The sequence below is a fragment of the Mobula hypostoma genome, chromosome 4, assembly GCF_963921235.1.
Source record: "Mobula hypostoma chromosome 4, sMobHyp1.1, whole genome shotgun sequence".
Taxonomy (NCBI): Eukaryota; Metazoa; Chordata; class Chondrichthyes; order Myliobatiformes; family Myliobatidae; genus Mobula; species Mobula hypostoma.
Genome location: NC_086100.1, coordinates 173,715,601 through 173,730,855, shown reverse-complemented (window position 1 = coordinate 173,730,855; position 15,255 = coordinate 173,715,601). Strand labels below are relative to the sequence as shown.

Below are 15,255 nucleotides of genomic sequence, written 5' to 3'. Positions count from 1 at the left end.
CCAATTTTACAGAAGTTTGCATCTAACATGCTTAACAAATATGATAATCACCAAATTGTACACTTTTGTTTGTTGGCTGTCACTTGTCAACGTTGTTTGCAAGGGCATGTCCTGGTCTTTGTTACAGCAGTAGTATTACAGAGAGATCTCCACATTATAATATTTAGGTAAAGTGCTAGGGGTAGTAATGTTACCCCAGATACGTGTGATATTGTGGAATTTCATGGAAAAGAAGGTGGGCCATGTGGCGCTCAGGAAATGCCCTGAACATTTTATTGTCAGTGCTTTATCTCACTGGGTAGCAGAGCCACTAACAATGACACTAACAATTTAGGAACAGCTTCTTCCCCTCTGCCGTTAGTTTTCTTAATGGACAATGAACAAACCCATGAACACAGCTGCCCTATTTTTGCTCTCTTTTTGCATTACATATTTAATTTGATTATATGTATATGTATTTATTTATTATTGTAATTTTATGTATTTCACGGTACTGCTGCTGCCAAACTACACATTTCACAACATATGTCAGTGATATTAAACCTAATGTTGATTCTGATTTTCAATGATATATTGTAAGGGAGAGTATCTTTGCACATCATGAAGATTCATCTCATGGCCATCCCTAGTCAGAACCGATCCTAGACGAAAGAAAATCAATACTCCAGCATCATTTGAAGGATTTCTGATATAATGGACGAGGCCTAGCCTATAGGATAAGTGAGAAAAATCTGGGGAACTGGACTAAATTATCCGTAGACCTGGCAGAGAATCACAGAACTTTATAATATAGAAGAAGGGCATTTCACCAATACCCATCTAATCTCTTAGAGCTAAATATTTCCTTAACAACATCCTGATGAACATCCTCTGAACCCTCTCTCATGCTATCACACATATCCTGTAAGGTGATGATGACCTGAACACAAACTATAGTCTAACTAACACTGCATACAGTTTTGGCCTGACATGCTTGCTCTTTTATTCTTTGCAGTGGTTAATAAAGGGAAGTATTGCAGATGCCTTTTTAATGGCTTTATCAGCATGCAATGCTTACATTTAAAGTTCTATAGGCATACACTCCGAGCTCTGTCTGTGCTTCCACACACATTCATTATCCTCTCAATTATGCCATTTCTCTTGCCTTGTTAGATCTCCTCAAATAACTTTCCTTATGCCTTTATAGACTAACTTCCATTTGCCACTTTTCTTCTCAAATGAATGGACTGCCTATGCTTTCCTGTCATCTATAGCTTTCTATCTTTTCACTGTCAACCACAGAATTTATTGTTATGTCATATGAATTTTTTAAAAATCATGCATCCTAACATTTAAGCTGAATTTATTAAAGCATATTATAAAAGGTGTAATGCCCTGGTTCTTATTTTTATTGTTATACCGTATGTATTTCATTTAGCAGTTCTGTGGGAGCAGTCAGTTCTGTTTTCAGCTTGTTTGGGTTATTGTTGAAGATTAGGAGAAACGTGTGCCATCCAATTAGGATGGTCGAATTAAGGGGAAGTTCCTCTGGTGAGGGACACTAAGGTTGGGCTTTGGGCTTTTGGTCGAGAGGAGATGAAGAGGGAAGACACAGGACAGAAGACGTCATAGGATTCAGTCTGGAGCAGGACGTGATTCAAGGAAAACAGGGGTTTCAAAGGCAAAGGACCAAATACAAGGTCCTGCTGGACTGAAATGATAATCACGCTACAGTCAGAAAAACATGCATCAAAATTTGTTTCTTGTCACCTCGCTAATATTGCATCCAATTTGTCATTCTTTTTAGTTTCCAAAGTGTTTTAGCTTTTTGTGACTAGATTGCCATCTGGGATCTTCCAAGAGAAACATTACTAAGAATTCATGTATTGATGATATCAAATGTAATACCCTTTCTGACTCTTCTCGTCAACTCTTCAAAAAAATCCAATCAAATAGAAACAATCTTCCCTTTACTAATCTTTGCCTTTTATTTCTTGATTAATGTGCATTTATTGAAACAAAGTCTCTACTGTCCTGCAGAATTGAATCATATAATTTATCCAGTACTGAACTTAAACTAACAAGTCAATAATTATTCCTTCTGTTTCTAAACAATGATGCAAGGTTGGAAATCATTCAAACCTTTTGAATCACTGCTGTAGAATAACAGAAAAATTATAGTCAGATTTGCTCAATTTTCTCCTTGGTGCAAATTTTTCCTCCTAAACACCAACAGCAATGTTCCCTCCTTTGTGAAGGTAGTCACAAGATCTTCAGTAAAAACCTTATTCACATCTATCATCCCTGCACCTTCTATAGGCAACCCATTGGTCTTAGCCCTAGTTTTAGTTATTCTCTTGCTTTTTATGAGCCTACAAATAATATCACAGGTGCACAAAAAGCCAAAAAGGCTCACTAGCACCTCAACTTCCTCAGGAGGCTAAATAAATTTGGCATGTCCCCTTTAATGGAGAGAGGAGAATGGGTGGGTGTCTGGCATCATCTGCCTACATTTGTCTGCTCTTCCTTTCCCTCCACAGGAAAGTGCAGGAGTCTTGGGATCTACATTGCAAGGATTGTTCATCAGCGAGGCAGTGGATTTAATATGGGGGACTTTAAGGTTCATATTGCATGTGATTCTGGATTCTGGTTATTCCTTGTTTTGCTGTTTTTAAGTGCAGACATCCCACCCTGCAAAAGCTCATTTCAGGGAGGTCTCAACCAGAAGTCTCAACCTCATAGCAGTCTGTGTCAATGAATTTGTTAATTTTGCAAGACGTCAGATTCACAAGTGTTTTATGAGACAGCTGACTTCTGAATTCTGTCTTAATGTGCCATGTTCACAATAGCTGCTGTCTTGGTTGATGAGCAGGCATAGTTTTTTGCTGTTTCTGAACCAAGAAACATTTTCCTGAATAGCTGGCCTGTACACACCTGGAATGGCAGGTTATGCTAAATGATGAAAGATGTAAAGTACACCTCAACTCTAGTGACCTTCTCTGTCAGACTTTGGTTTTCTGCTGAAAAGAACTGTGAAATACTTCAGCATCCTTCCCTGCGCTTAGCCTCCCTAATATGTTGTGGTCCCTAAAAGAAATAAAAGCATGAGGTGTGTCCTTATTACAGGTGTGCGCCGCTTAATGTCCATTTGGACAACGTCCAATGGCATATACGTTCACACACACACACACACACACACACACACACACGCACATTGCCTGCAATAGTCGGGATCAGAAATTACTTTTTTACATCGAAATGGGGGATTTTAAATGAGTGATTTAGAAGTTCTGTATCTTCAAGTTCAAGTTTATTGTCATCTGGCTGATTGTCCACAAACGAAACCACCTCTGTCTGGACCACGGTGTAGCCACAATACATATATCATGCACACCACATAAAACAATATATTACCATATTATTTAATAAAGTGTAATTCAAAATGCATATAAAGTGCGCAGCACAGGTAAACAGTTCGCTGTCCTAATGATGAGATCTCGGTGGGGGCCGGGTATTTATTAATATCAGTTTTTCTTCTGAAAACGGCTGTGCTTAAACCCAGCCCATCGTGGGCTTCGATGCACCTGTAAGTGGAAGTGTTTCGCGAAAAAACCCCCGAAGAATTTGCTTGCTGCGAGCGCGTTTTTAAAGATGTCTTAGCGGATGATTTTGGAATTTCACTCCAATTTAAACCCCGCTCTAATCCCCTTTAAGACACCAACGCACCCCGCCCCTATAGGACAGCCTCGTGTAGTCAGGTTGTCACCGCCAGCCTTGGGAATTTCTTCGCCAGGCTTTTGTACTTCATGGCCGACAGTTGTCCGGATGATTTTAGCATCATTACAGACGGCGGTAACTGAATATGGAAGAGAGAGAGAGGTCGACTGTAAAGCCCGCCCACAGAGAAAACTGATAGGTCTACTTAGCACAAAGAGAGATCAAGCAGGATTCATTCATTTTCTTTCTTTCTTTTTTTCCCTCTCCCTCTCCATCTCTAAAAAATAGATTTCCGGGATATTGTATATAATTTGTGGGCATCAGGAAGCCACTATCGATATGCGGGAGACTCTCAGAACCCCCAGGAGAGGTGGGATGTCTGTAAGTGGTTTACTCGGGGTGACCAATGCGGACTGGGGCGCTTTGGCAAAGAATGACCCTGTGAGCTGCAGCAAGCTAGCAACGCGGCGCCGGACTGAACTAAACTGAATACTACTGGACCCTTGACTTGATGTTTGATACTCTGTGTGTTGTTCGAGCGCTTTTTGCAGCTTCTGCAATTTGTTCTTTTTTTTTTGCAGATTGGGTGTTTGAATGGGTTCCATGCTGTCTCTTTGTTTTGTGGTTGCCAGCGAAAGACAAATCTCAGAATTGTATCCTGTGTACGTAGTTTGATAATAAACTTACTTTGAATCTTTAACCCTCACACTTATCGATTGATGTTCCACAGAAAACATCCTGTCCAGATACATGATGATAGGTATGGCAACTGCTCTGCCCGTGATCACAAGAAACTGCTGAGACATGTGGAGACAACTCAGCAGATTTACAGAAACCAGCATCCCTCCAATGCAGTGTCTATATTTCTCACCGCCTCGGTAAATAAAGATTCCACTCACCCGGACATTCTCTTTTACCCCGTCCCCCCCACCCACTCCCACCGGGCTGGAAATACAAGGATTTAAAAGCATGTTCCACCAGCCACAAGGACAGCTTCTCTCCTGCTGTTATAAGACTACAGAATGGCCTCCGGTATGAAAAGATGGACTTTACCTCTTCGTGACCTTGCACCTTGCTGTTTCCCAGTACACTTTTCTCTACTATAACACTTCATTCTGCACTCTGTTATTGTACTACCTTGTACTACCTCAATGCACTACTGTAATGAATTGATCTGTATGGATGGTATGCAAGACTAACTTTTCATTGTACTTCAGTACATGTTACAATAATAAACCAATTTACCAATTTATATTAATACCAGGAATCAGAAGCATACGACTTAATGACTGTAATTGGAGCCATAATCACTACATTAATACCAGAGACTGAAAACACCTTCATCACATGAATAGCATGGATTGAAGATATCTTACTACATTAATACCAGGTCTCAGAGGCATATTATGTTATTAATTCTATGGATTGAAGGCGCACTCATTACATTAATAAGGAGGGTTCTGAGACATTCTGAGTACCTTAACACCAGGAATTGAAAACGCACTCACTATATCAGTACCAGGTGTTCATATACTCAGTGACATAATATTAAGGATTATAAACATACTATCTTAATGCCAGACTATGATATAGATGTAACTAATCTAAATAAAAATTAGAAGGAAAACAAGTTGCGATGAAAGGTTACTAACTTTAAATGTAAACTGTTAACAATTAAATGTTAACTCTGTTTCTGTCATCATAAACACTGTCTGAATTGCTGAGAGTTTCCAGCATTCTGTTTTAATTTCAGGTTTCCTGTAATACATTTTATTTTTGCTTTTTGATTACATACAGCATATGTCTATACACGTGTATTCCCGATAACTAATGCATGGATCTGGTGTATACTCAGTAGTGTAATACCAGGGTTCTGACATACTCTCTTTACATTGAGACGTAGAATATGACGCATTATGACGCTCTGGACAAATACAGTTAGACTGTTTTCCATCCACTGTAAAAACGTATTTAATTAAATGTGAAGCAGCGTATATTAAAATTGTAAGAACTGAGACGGTCTCAATGCTGTTTTGTAGTTACAGGATTTAAAAATAATAAAATATGCTGGTGTTTTTTTATATAATGGGTTGATTGATTATGCCTGTCCTGAGCAACTGCAAACAAGTCTACCTTTACATCAGGTACATAGATAAGAGGGCTGATTGAGGAGAGGAAGTGTCTGAGTGTTCGCAGTAACCTTTGAACTCCTTCTCCAGAATCAGCTCTCAATCTGTGAGCACCGATGTAGACTTAGGCTTCCTGGTGTCTGACCTGGACATTCACCATCAATTGATTAAATAAATAAAACATGATTGTGTTTGTGTTAGGTTACAATTCCTTCTCTACAAATCTAGACATTTGTTTTGCAAGCTGGGGTGTTTATTCACAGATTCATCATTTCTGAATTTAATATGGATGCAGATATTGCAGTTTGAAAGGTCAGTTAGGGGCCTGGTATGGGGGCAACATAGAGTTTGGAGAGAATGTCAGATTTTAACAAAATCAGGCTAATTTGTGTATTAGTTTAAATGAAACTGCTTCAGGCTCTAGGCTCTTTAAATCTCTGATGGAAAAAGTGCAGTTTAGGGTGATTAATCATTCTGAGTTAAATCCTATCATAACCTACTGGGCAATTGAATTTAACAAAACTGAACATCTGGGCATGGAATCAGGGTAGTTAGGTGCATTCAAGGAAAAGGATCTACTTCCTGTGCCCCATGTGAGCAGTCTCAGACATTCCAAGGTGCTGGAGCACACGTTGAAGGATGCAGTTACTGCAAAGGCTTTGCAGGGCTTTCTACGCTTCACAGTTACATTCTTCAAGGAGAAATGTGATTGGCACTGACGCATTCTGAGAAAATGTATTGAACTGATGCTATAATGAGTGTAGAGAAAGATCTGCAGCGAATGCATTCACTGTATTTATTATGCACAAAGTTTAGTTTTGGAATACAAAAAAAGCCCTCAGCACACCAAGCATGAGCTCACCAATGCTTCTACTTTATGAGGAGGTTGAAGAGAGCTGGTTTATGCACATCAATATTCACGATCTTCTACAGATGTGCAGCCGAGAGCATCCTCCTCCCCACCACCAATACTTAATCATTTCCTGTCAGAGTCACTTCATGAGCAGACACTCCTGTGCCTAGTGTCACTTAATGTACATATGATCAGTCTATGTGTCGAAGCTAATCTTATATATTTACATTTATTGTGTTTTTAATGCTGTATCGGATTTGGAGTAACAATCATTTATCTCTTCTTTACACTTGAGTACTAAAGTATGACAATAGACAATCTTGAATCTTGAACCTTGAGCCTTAAATCTTGAATGAGCAGTAGATGTTCTCAGTACCCTTCACACCCAAGGCCAAGTTAAGGTATCATTCAAACAAATTGGTCTTTACATGTGATCTTTTTATTTCTAAATACTTTGCTCACCTCCTTTTTCACATTGCTTCCAAACTTTAGGGTGTGGCTTGGAGCAGGTGTCCATGATTCAGAATTATACACACCCTAGATACAACGCCTTCATTAAAGAGCCAATCGCATCTTGGTGCAATCTGGAAAAAAAGAGAAGGATATTTTGTATGGAGATGGGGAAATTTTACTCTGTGCAATATTCATTCCAAATAACCTGTGAAATGTACTCACTTCTGGGATCAAATCCTATTAGTAAACGCAATAGGAAAACGCTTGTGTGCAATCTATTTTTCTTGGTGTCTCTACCAGGCACACAGCCATTAACAGTATGAAACAAGATCTTTTGGAAATGATAATTCATTAACACCAAAGATTCTGCAGAGCAACACACACAAAATGCTGGAGCAGCTCACTGGTCAGGCAGAATCCATGGAATTGAATAAACAGTCGATATTTTGGGCTGAGACCCTTTATAAAGACTCACTCCTATCTGCCTAGTGATTTGATAAATGCCATGGTCTTTCCATACCTCTTGGACATCACCAAATGAGATCCAATCCACAATGAGTCGCAGCAGTTAACCTATCACAACACCAGAGGTTGGAGGTTTTAAAACGGGTTTGAGATAGAATGAGGCTGAGGCTGATTCAAAACTGGCACTCGCTGCTTGGGGGCTTGGCAGGAACTCTTTCAAATGAGAAATACTTAGATGAACATTGAAATGCCATGATGAAGAAGGCTGCAGACTAAATGCTGGAAAGTGGGACTCGCATTCTTAGATACTTGATGCCCAGTACAGAAATAATGTGCCTCAAGTTCTGTGAGTCTATGATTCTCTGATTTTATGCCAGCTCAGAGTTGTTTCATCCATATTCTTTTTAGAATCTCTTTTTGAGAAATCATTTGACCAAAATCTAGACTTGGTGATTGTGACATTTGAAAGGTAAAGAATCCCATAAAGAATCAGTATTTTTTCCATGCTAAAGATCTATAAATACACAAGTTGCTGTAGTAAATTTGGATAAATAGAAAAGGACAACGTGGAAAGGCATTAGTGATGTAGTAGAAAGAGCGGAATAGATTTAAGATTCAATATTGTTTAATTTTATTTCCAATACACGGTGTAAAGGAGAGGAAAATGATTGTTTCTCCAGATCTGATGCAGCACAAAAAAAACACAGTAAGACAAAGAACACAATAAAAACACGCAATAAATATAAATACATAAGATATGTATGCATTTTATATACATAGATTAATTGTATGTCCATAAACTGATGCTAGGCACAGGAGTGTCTGTACATAAGGTGACTGGGTGACTGACATAAAATGATAAAGTAGTGGTGGTTGGGGGGTGTGGTTTAAGGGGTGGAGGTGTTGGTCCTCCTTACTGTTTGGGGAAAATAACAGTTTTTTGAGTCTGGTGGTCCTGGTGTGGATGTTGATTAGCCTCCTTCCTGAGGGGTGTGTGACAAACCGTCTATGAGCAGGGTGGGTGTGATCCTTTATGATCCATTGTAGAGTCTTCCTGTCTGCCCCCGTGCAGTTTCCACACCATGCAGTGATGAAGCTTGTTAGGATGCTCACTACTGCCCATCTGTAGAATTATGTGAGTATAGATCTACATAGTCCAGCTCTCTTCAGCCCTCTCAGAAAGTAGAGGCGTTGATGAACTTTCCTGATTGTGGAAAATGTCTTCTGTGGCTAGGAGAGGTTGTGCAGGAGTTGCACTCCCAGGAGTTTGAAACTGCTTGCAGTTCCCACTGCTAAGCCGTGAGGGGTGTGGGTGGTGCCTGCTCTCCTGAAGTTGGTCGCCACCTTCTTTGTCTTGTTCACATTGAGGAAGAGATTATTTGCCTGGCACCAGGCCTCAAGCTCTTCCACCTCATTCTGCCGGCTATCTCATCGTTGTTGATGATGAGCCACACCACTGTGGTGTCATCAATGAACTTGACAATGTGATTACTCGGGCGTTTGACCATGGGCCGTCGTGTGTGAGCAGAGTGTACAGCGATGGGCTCGGCACACAGCCCCGGGGGGGGGGTGGGGGTGTGGGTGCACCTGTGTTGAGGATGATGGGGAGGGAGAGTGGTTGTGACGCCTGACTCTCTGTGGTCTGTTGGTTAGGAAGTCCCACACCAAGTGGCAGAGTGATGTATTTAGACCGAGGAGTAGGAGTTCGTTCGCCGAGGCCTGTGGGGAAATAGTGTTGAATGCCGAACTGAAATCCAGAAACAGCGTTCTGACAGAAGTGTCCTTGTTTTCGAAGTGTATCAGGGCCAGGTGCGTGACAGATGCTTTGGCATCCGCCGTCGATGGTTCTGTCTGTAGGCATATTGGTGAGGGTCCAATGTGGCAGGAGGTGTTTTTGATATGTACCACTGTCAGCCATTGAAAGCACTTCATGATGATTGGTGTCAGTGCCACAGGATGTTAGTCTTTTAATTCTAAAGGTGTAGAGATCTTTGGAACAGGGATGATGGTGGCTGATTAGAAGCCTATGGGGACAAATGCCTTTTTGAGTGATGTGTTGAAGATGCCCATGAAGACGTCAGTGAGCTGGTGAGAACACTCCCTGAGTACTCGGCCTGGCATGTTGTTTGGCCTGACCACGTTACGGGGGTTGACACACTGCAGAGTCTTTCTTACGTCTGGTGCTATTACAGACAGTGGATGCTCACCTGGGAGGAGGATTAGCTTTCGTGGCCGAGGTCGAATACACACGTTGACGGAGAGATCAGTCGTTTTATTCATGCGCATCAAAGCAGCAATGGCTGTCAAAATCCTCTCATTATTTCCACTTACACCTCCTATTATAATCAGAATCCTGGTGGTCCTATACTGCCCAATACAATGCTAATTCCTCAACAAACAATTTTGCACATATCGCCTACACAGTAAAACCCAGCATGTCCCAACCCAGGCACAGCAGATCCGGTAGACTATTCAATCCAAAAATCATGTGACAGAAACATAGCCCTGCTCCACCCAATCTAGCACAGATCACACGTGTTTGAGATTCTTCATCAGGTCTGAGTTACATGTGTTGATCAATCATGGATAAGCTAAAGGAAACAATATTAGATCTAAAGTGTAGCCCAAGAATCAGTGTGGTGTCAATACAGTTAGTCCTGACGAAGGGTCTCTGCCTGAAACGTCGACTGCACCTCCTCCTAGAGATGCTGCCTGGCCTGCTGCGTTCACCAGCAACTTTGATGTGTGTTGCCTGGTGTCAATACAATTGGATTTGGAAAGCTGAGGATTTCAGCAATGAATCAGAAATCTAAAGGTACAAAAATTAAATAAAAACAACAAAAACCTGCTCTCAGAAGAGTCTTAGAACAATTCGTACACAAAGAATAACATTAAAATTATTACTTAGGAAGCTTTTGTTAGAATATCACCTTCTAGTTACGTTCAGGAATTCGATTTTAATACCCCCTCCAATTATTTATAATTATCTTAAATCAGAACTGTCTTGTGACTGAGCATTACTATAAGCTGTCACCTTCCACTGCAAAATAACTCTCCATCTCCTTGAGGACCTCCTAAACAATAGCTTGTATGTGATTAGTAGAAATATTTGTAAGCCGTTCTGTGTTGTAGTGGAATCCTTCAAAATAAAGGACATGCCACTGAGTGCAACATAAGCCAGTGATAGAATTATCTCAGAGATAATCATAGATGCAGATGCTTGCTGAATATTAAGATCAGCAGAATCCATCTTCTTGCTATTTAGGCAGAGGAATACCTAATTCATAAGCACTGACCTGAAGGTGTTTAATTTACAGCTGACATTGTCTAATCCAGCCTGACACTCCAGTAAGGTACTGTGGCAATGTTGGAGATGCTGTCTTACCTTAAGATGATTACCTCTTTCTCTCTGAAATGGATATAAAAGACTCCAAGTCATTACTCAAAGATCAGAGGAGTAATTGTCCTAGGCAATATATGCTGGGCCCAGCACATAGATGCAATCACAAGGTAGGTGTATCTCTAGTCTCTTAGAAAGTTAAGGAGTTTTATCATGTCACTGAATTCTAACAAACTTCTACAGATGTACGGCTGAAAGTATCCTTATGTATTTATTTAGTAATATAGCACGGTGTAGGCCCTTCGGTCCATCGAGCCCCAGCAACCCCGATTAACACTAAGCTAATTATTAGACAATTTATAATTCACCCGATTTGTCTTTGGACTATGGGAGGAAATTGGAGTACCAGTGGAAAACCCACGTATTCCATGGACAAGACATTCTGACTCCTTGCGGTGGACACCGGAATTAAACTCTGAATCCTGAAACCCTTGAGCTGTAATAGCATTGCAACAACCTCTACGCCACCATGGCGATTCAGATTCGCAGGAACGTAAGAAGCTGCAGAGAGTAGTGAAATCAGCCCAATAGACCACAGGCACATCCCACTGAAAGTATCTGCAGGAGGTACTGCCTCCAAAAGTAGCTACAGGAGGTACTGCCTCCTTAGATCCCCTCCAGTTCGCCTACCAGCCCTGACTAGGAGTTGAGGATGCCATCATCTACCTGCTGAACTGTGTCTACGCCCACCTGGACAAGCCAGCGAGCACTGTGAGGGTCATGTTTTTTGATTTCTCCAGTGCGTTCAACACCATCTGCCCTGCTCTGCTGGGGGAGAAGCTGACAGCGATGCAGGTGGATGCTTCCCTGGTATCATGGATTCTTGATTACCTGACTGGCAGACCACAGTACATGTGCTTGCAACACTGTGTGTCCGACAGAGTGATCAGCAGCACTGGGGCTCCACAGGGGACTGTCTTGTCTCCCTTTCTCTTCACCATTTACACCTCGGACTTCAACTACTGCATGGAGTCTTGTCATCTTCAGAAGTTTTCGGATGACTCTGCCATAGTTGGATGCATCAGCAAGGGAGATGAGGTTGAGTACAGGGCTACAGTAGGAAACTTTGTCACATGGTGTGAGCAGAATTATCTGCAGCTTAATGTGAAAAAGACTAAGGAGCTGGTGGTAGACCTGAGGAGAGCTAAGGTACTGGTGACCCCTGTTTCCATCCAGGGGGTCAGTGTGGACATAGTGGAGGATTACAAATACCTGGGGATATGAATTGACAATAAAGTGGACTGGTCTAAGAACACTGAGGCTGTCTACAAGAAGGGTCAGAGCCGTCTCTATTTCCTGAGGAGACTGAGGTCCTTTAACATCTGCCGGATGATGCTGAGGATGTTCTATCAGTCTGTGGTGGCCAGTGCTATCATGTTTGCTGCTGTGTGCTGGGGCAGCAGGCTGAGGGTAGCAGACACCAACAGAATCAACAAACTCATTCGTAAGGCCAGTGATGTTGTGGGGATGGAACTGGACTCTCTCACGGTGGTGTCTGAAAAGAGGATGCTGTCTAAGTTGCATGCCATCTTGGTCAATGTCTCCCATCCACTACATAATGTACTGGGTTGGCACAGGAGTACATTCAGCCAGAGACTCATTCCACTGAGATGCAACACAGAGCATCATAGGAAGTCATTCCTGCCTGTGGCCATCAAACTTTACAACTCCTCCCTTGGAGGGTCAGACACCCTGAGCCAATAGGCTGGTCCTGGACTTATTTCATAATTTACTAGCATAATTTACATATTACTATTTAACTATTTATTACTACTGTCTATTACTATTCTATTACTATTTATTATTTCTATGACTATTACTATTTACTAATAGTAATATTACTATTACTATTTCTATTACTTTATTATTTATGGTGCGACTGTAACGAAAACCAATTTCCCCCGGGATCATTAAAGTATGACTATAACTATGACTATAAAAGGCAATATCTGTCATCAAAGATCCTCACCATCTGGACCTTGTCATCTTCTTCAGCTACCACTGGGCAGGAGGAAGTCCCACACCACTAGGTTCAAGAACATTTACTTCCTTTCAACCATATAGTCTTTGAACCAACCAGCTAATCCTCACATCTTCTTTGCACAATAAAGAACAAATTTTGTTCCATTTGAGTTCTTTCTTAAATTATTTTGTATAATGTATGTTTATGTCTTCTTAAGAATAATGCAATGTGTCTGATGCAATGTGCCTGTGATGTAGTCCTAAAAGAGATTTTTGATCATTGTTGTGTTGCTTTCTATGGGGACTTGCAGTAAGCAAGCTGCAAAGTACACAAGACTCATCCAAAGCTGAAATATGTTTGGTCTATTGGTATATCTATTCAACCTTCAACCGTAGAAATAAGGAATGAAACAGATCCTCTGGCTGAACAGGGCAGAGAGCGAATTAGTGTCAAAATGGAGCTTAGAACAGAAAAATAGAGCAGGAAAGAAAGAATGAATTAAGAATGAGAAGAAAAAAATGATAAAATGAGAAAACGTAAATAAAAACATTAATAGTAATAATAGGCATCCGTTAGTCTCATGAGACCACGGATTTGTGCCTTGGAAGGTTTCCAGGATGCAGGCCTGGGCAAGGTTGTATGGAAGACCAGCAGTTGCCCATGCTGCAAGTCTCCCCTCTCCACGCCACCGATGTCCAAGGGAAGGGTGCTAGGGCCGATACAGCTTGGCACTGGTGCTGTCGCAGAGCAATGTGTGGATAGGTGCCTTGCTCAAGGATACAACACGCTGCCTTGCCTCAGCTGAGGCTCGAACTAGCGACCTTCAGATCACTAGACCGCCACCTTAACCACTTGGCCACACATAAAAACATTAGAATTATAGATTTAAAATGCACATATAACCTTCAGGAGGAAGGTATTGAAATTTTAGTTGTAGCTGTTTGCAGAATACCATGTTAATACAGGAGACTACCCAATAAACAATATCTTAATGATGTGAAATACCAACCCTAGACTTCTGAGGTGAGTAATTCATAGTAATAGCACAAATCCCTGTATTTCTTGATATCTCCAAGGAAAACGTATGAGTTCCTCTTTTTCTGATTGACTTGCAGCTTAAACCTAGTGTAAATAGAACAAGTTCCAACCAATGTAAGTACAAAATATTTTTAACATTGTTCAAGTCATAACCTTCATTTTGGATACTTTCCATTTTTAAATTTCAGGTTGTTTTCCTCTTGATGTTACAACATATTAATATTGCAGGATTAGTTAAAAAATGCCAACAAATTCACTATTTCTACCATTTTCTCTGCACAACAGAAAAACAACACACACAAAATGCTGGAGGAACTCAGCAGGCCAGGCAGCATCTATGGAAAGGAGTACAGTCGACGTTTCGGGCCGAAGCCCTTCGGCAGGACTGCAGAAAAAAAGCTGAGGAGTGGATTTAAAGGGTAAGAGGAGGGGAGAGAGAACCACCAGGTGATATGAGAAACCTGGAGGGGAAGGGATGAAGCAAAGAGCTAGGAAGTTGATTGGTGAGATGAGGTGAGAGAGGGAAAAGGGGATGGGAAGTGAAGAAGTTGGGGGGGGGTGTTTGGAGGGCATTACCAGAAGCTTGAGAAATTGATGTTCATGCCATCAGGTTGGAGGCTACCCAAACAGAATACAAGGTGTTGTTCCTCCAACCTAAGTGTTGTCTCATCATGACAGTGGAAGACATATTGGAATTGGAATATGTCTGGAATTGAGAAGAACGAGAGGGGATCTTATAGAAGGAAAGGAAAGGTATGTCACATCTGGAGTTTCTCCGGTTAACAGACGATTTCCCTCCACGCCTCTCTGACGTAATGGGGAACCGCATACAAGGCAAGTTATTGCAGTGGTTTGCCATTGCCTTCTGCCGGGTGAGTTTCCAAAGAGATCACAGCTCGTAACCCAGCACAGATGGAAAGCGTGTAGGGGAGCCAGCTGGATTTGAACTCAGGACCTTCTGTCCCAAAATCCGGCACTGATGCCATTATGCCACCAGCAAAGTTTTGAAAGGAATAGATAAGATAGAAGTAGGAAAATTGCTTCCATTGGTAGGTGAGACTAGAACTAGGGGACATTGTCTCAAGGTTCAGGGGAGAAGATTTAGGATGGAGATGAGGAGAAACTGTTTTTCCCAGAGAGTGGTGAATCTGTGGAATTCTCTGCCCAGGGAAGCAATTGAGGCTTCTTCACTAAATATAATTAAGATACAGTTAGATAGATTTTTACATAGTAAGGGAATTAAGGGTTATGAGGAAAA

The 15,255-nt window shown here is 41.3% G+C and overlaps 1 long non-coding RNA gene across 1 annotated transcript in view; it reads left to right on the top strand.

Moving 5' to 3' along the window:
* LOC134344979 (uncharacterized) overlaps nt 1-15,255 on the top strand; it is a 66,267-nt gene that overhangs the window by 2,939 nt on the left and 48,073 nt on the right. Inside the window, exon 2 of the long non-coding RNA XR_010017578.1 lies at nt 14,283-14,416. This is a non-coding gene — a long non-coding RNA (uncharacterized LOC134344979). The remainder of the gene's footprint in view (nt 1-14,282; nt 14,417-15,255) is intronic.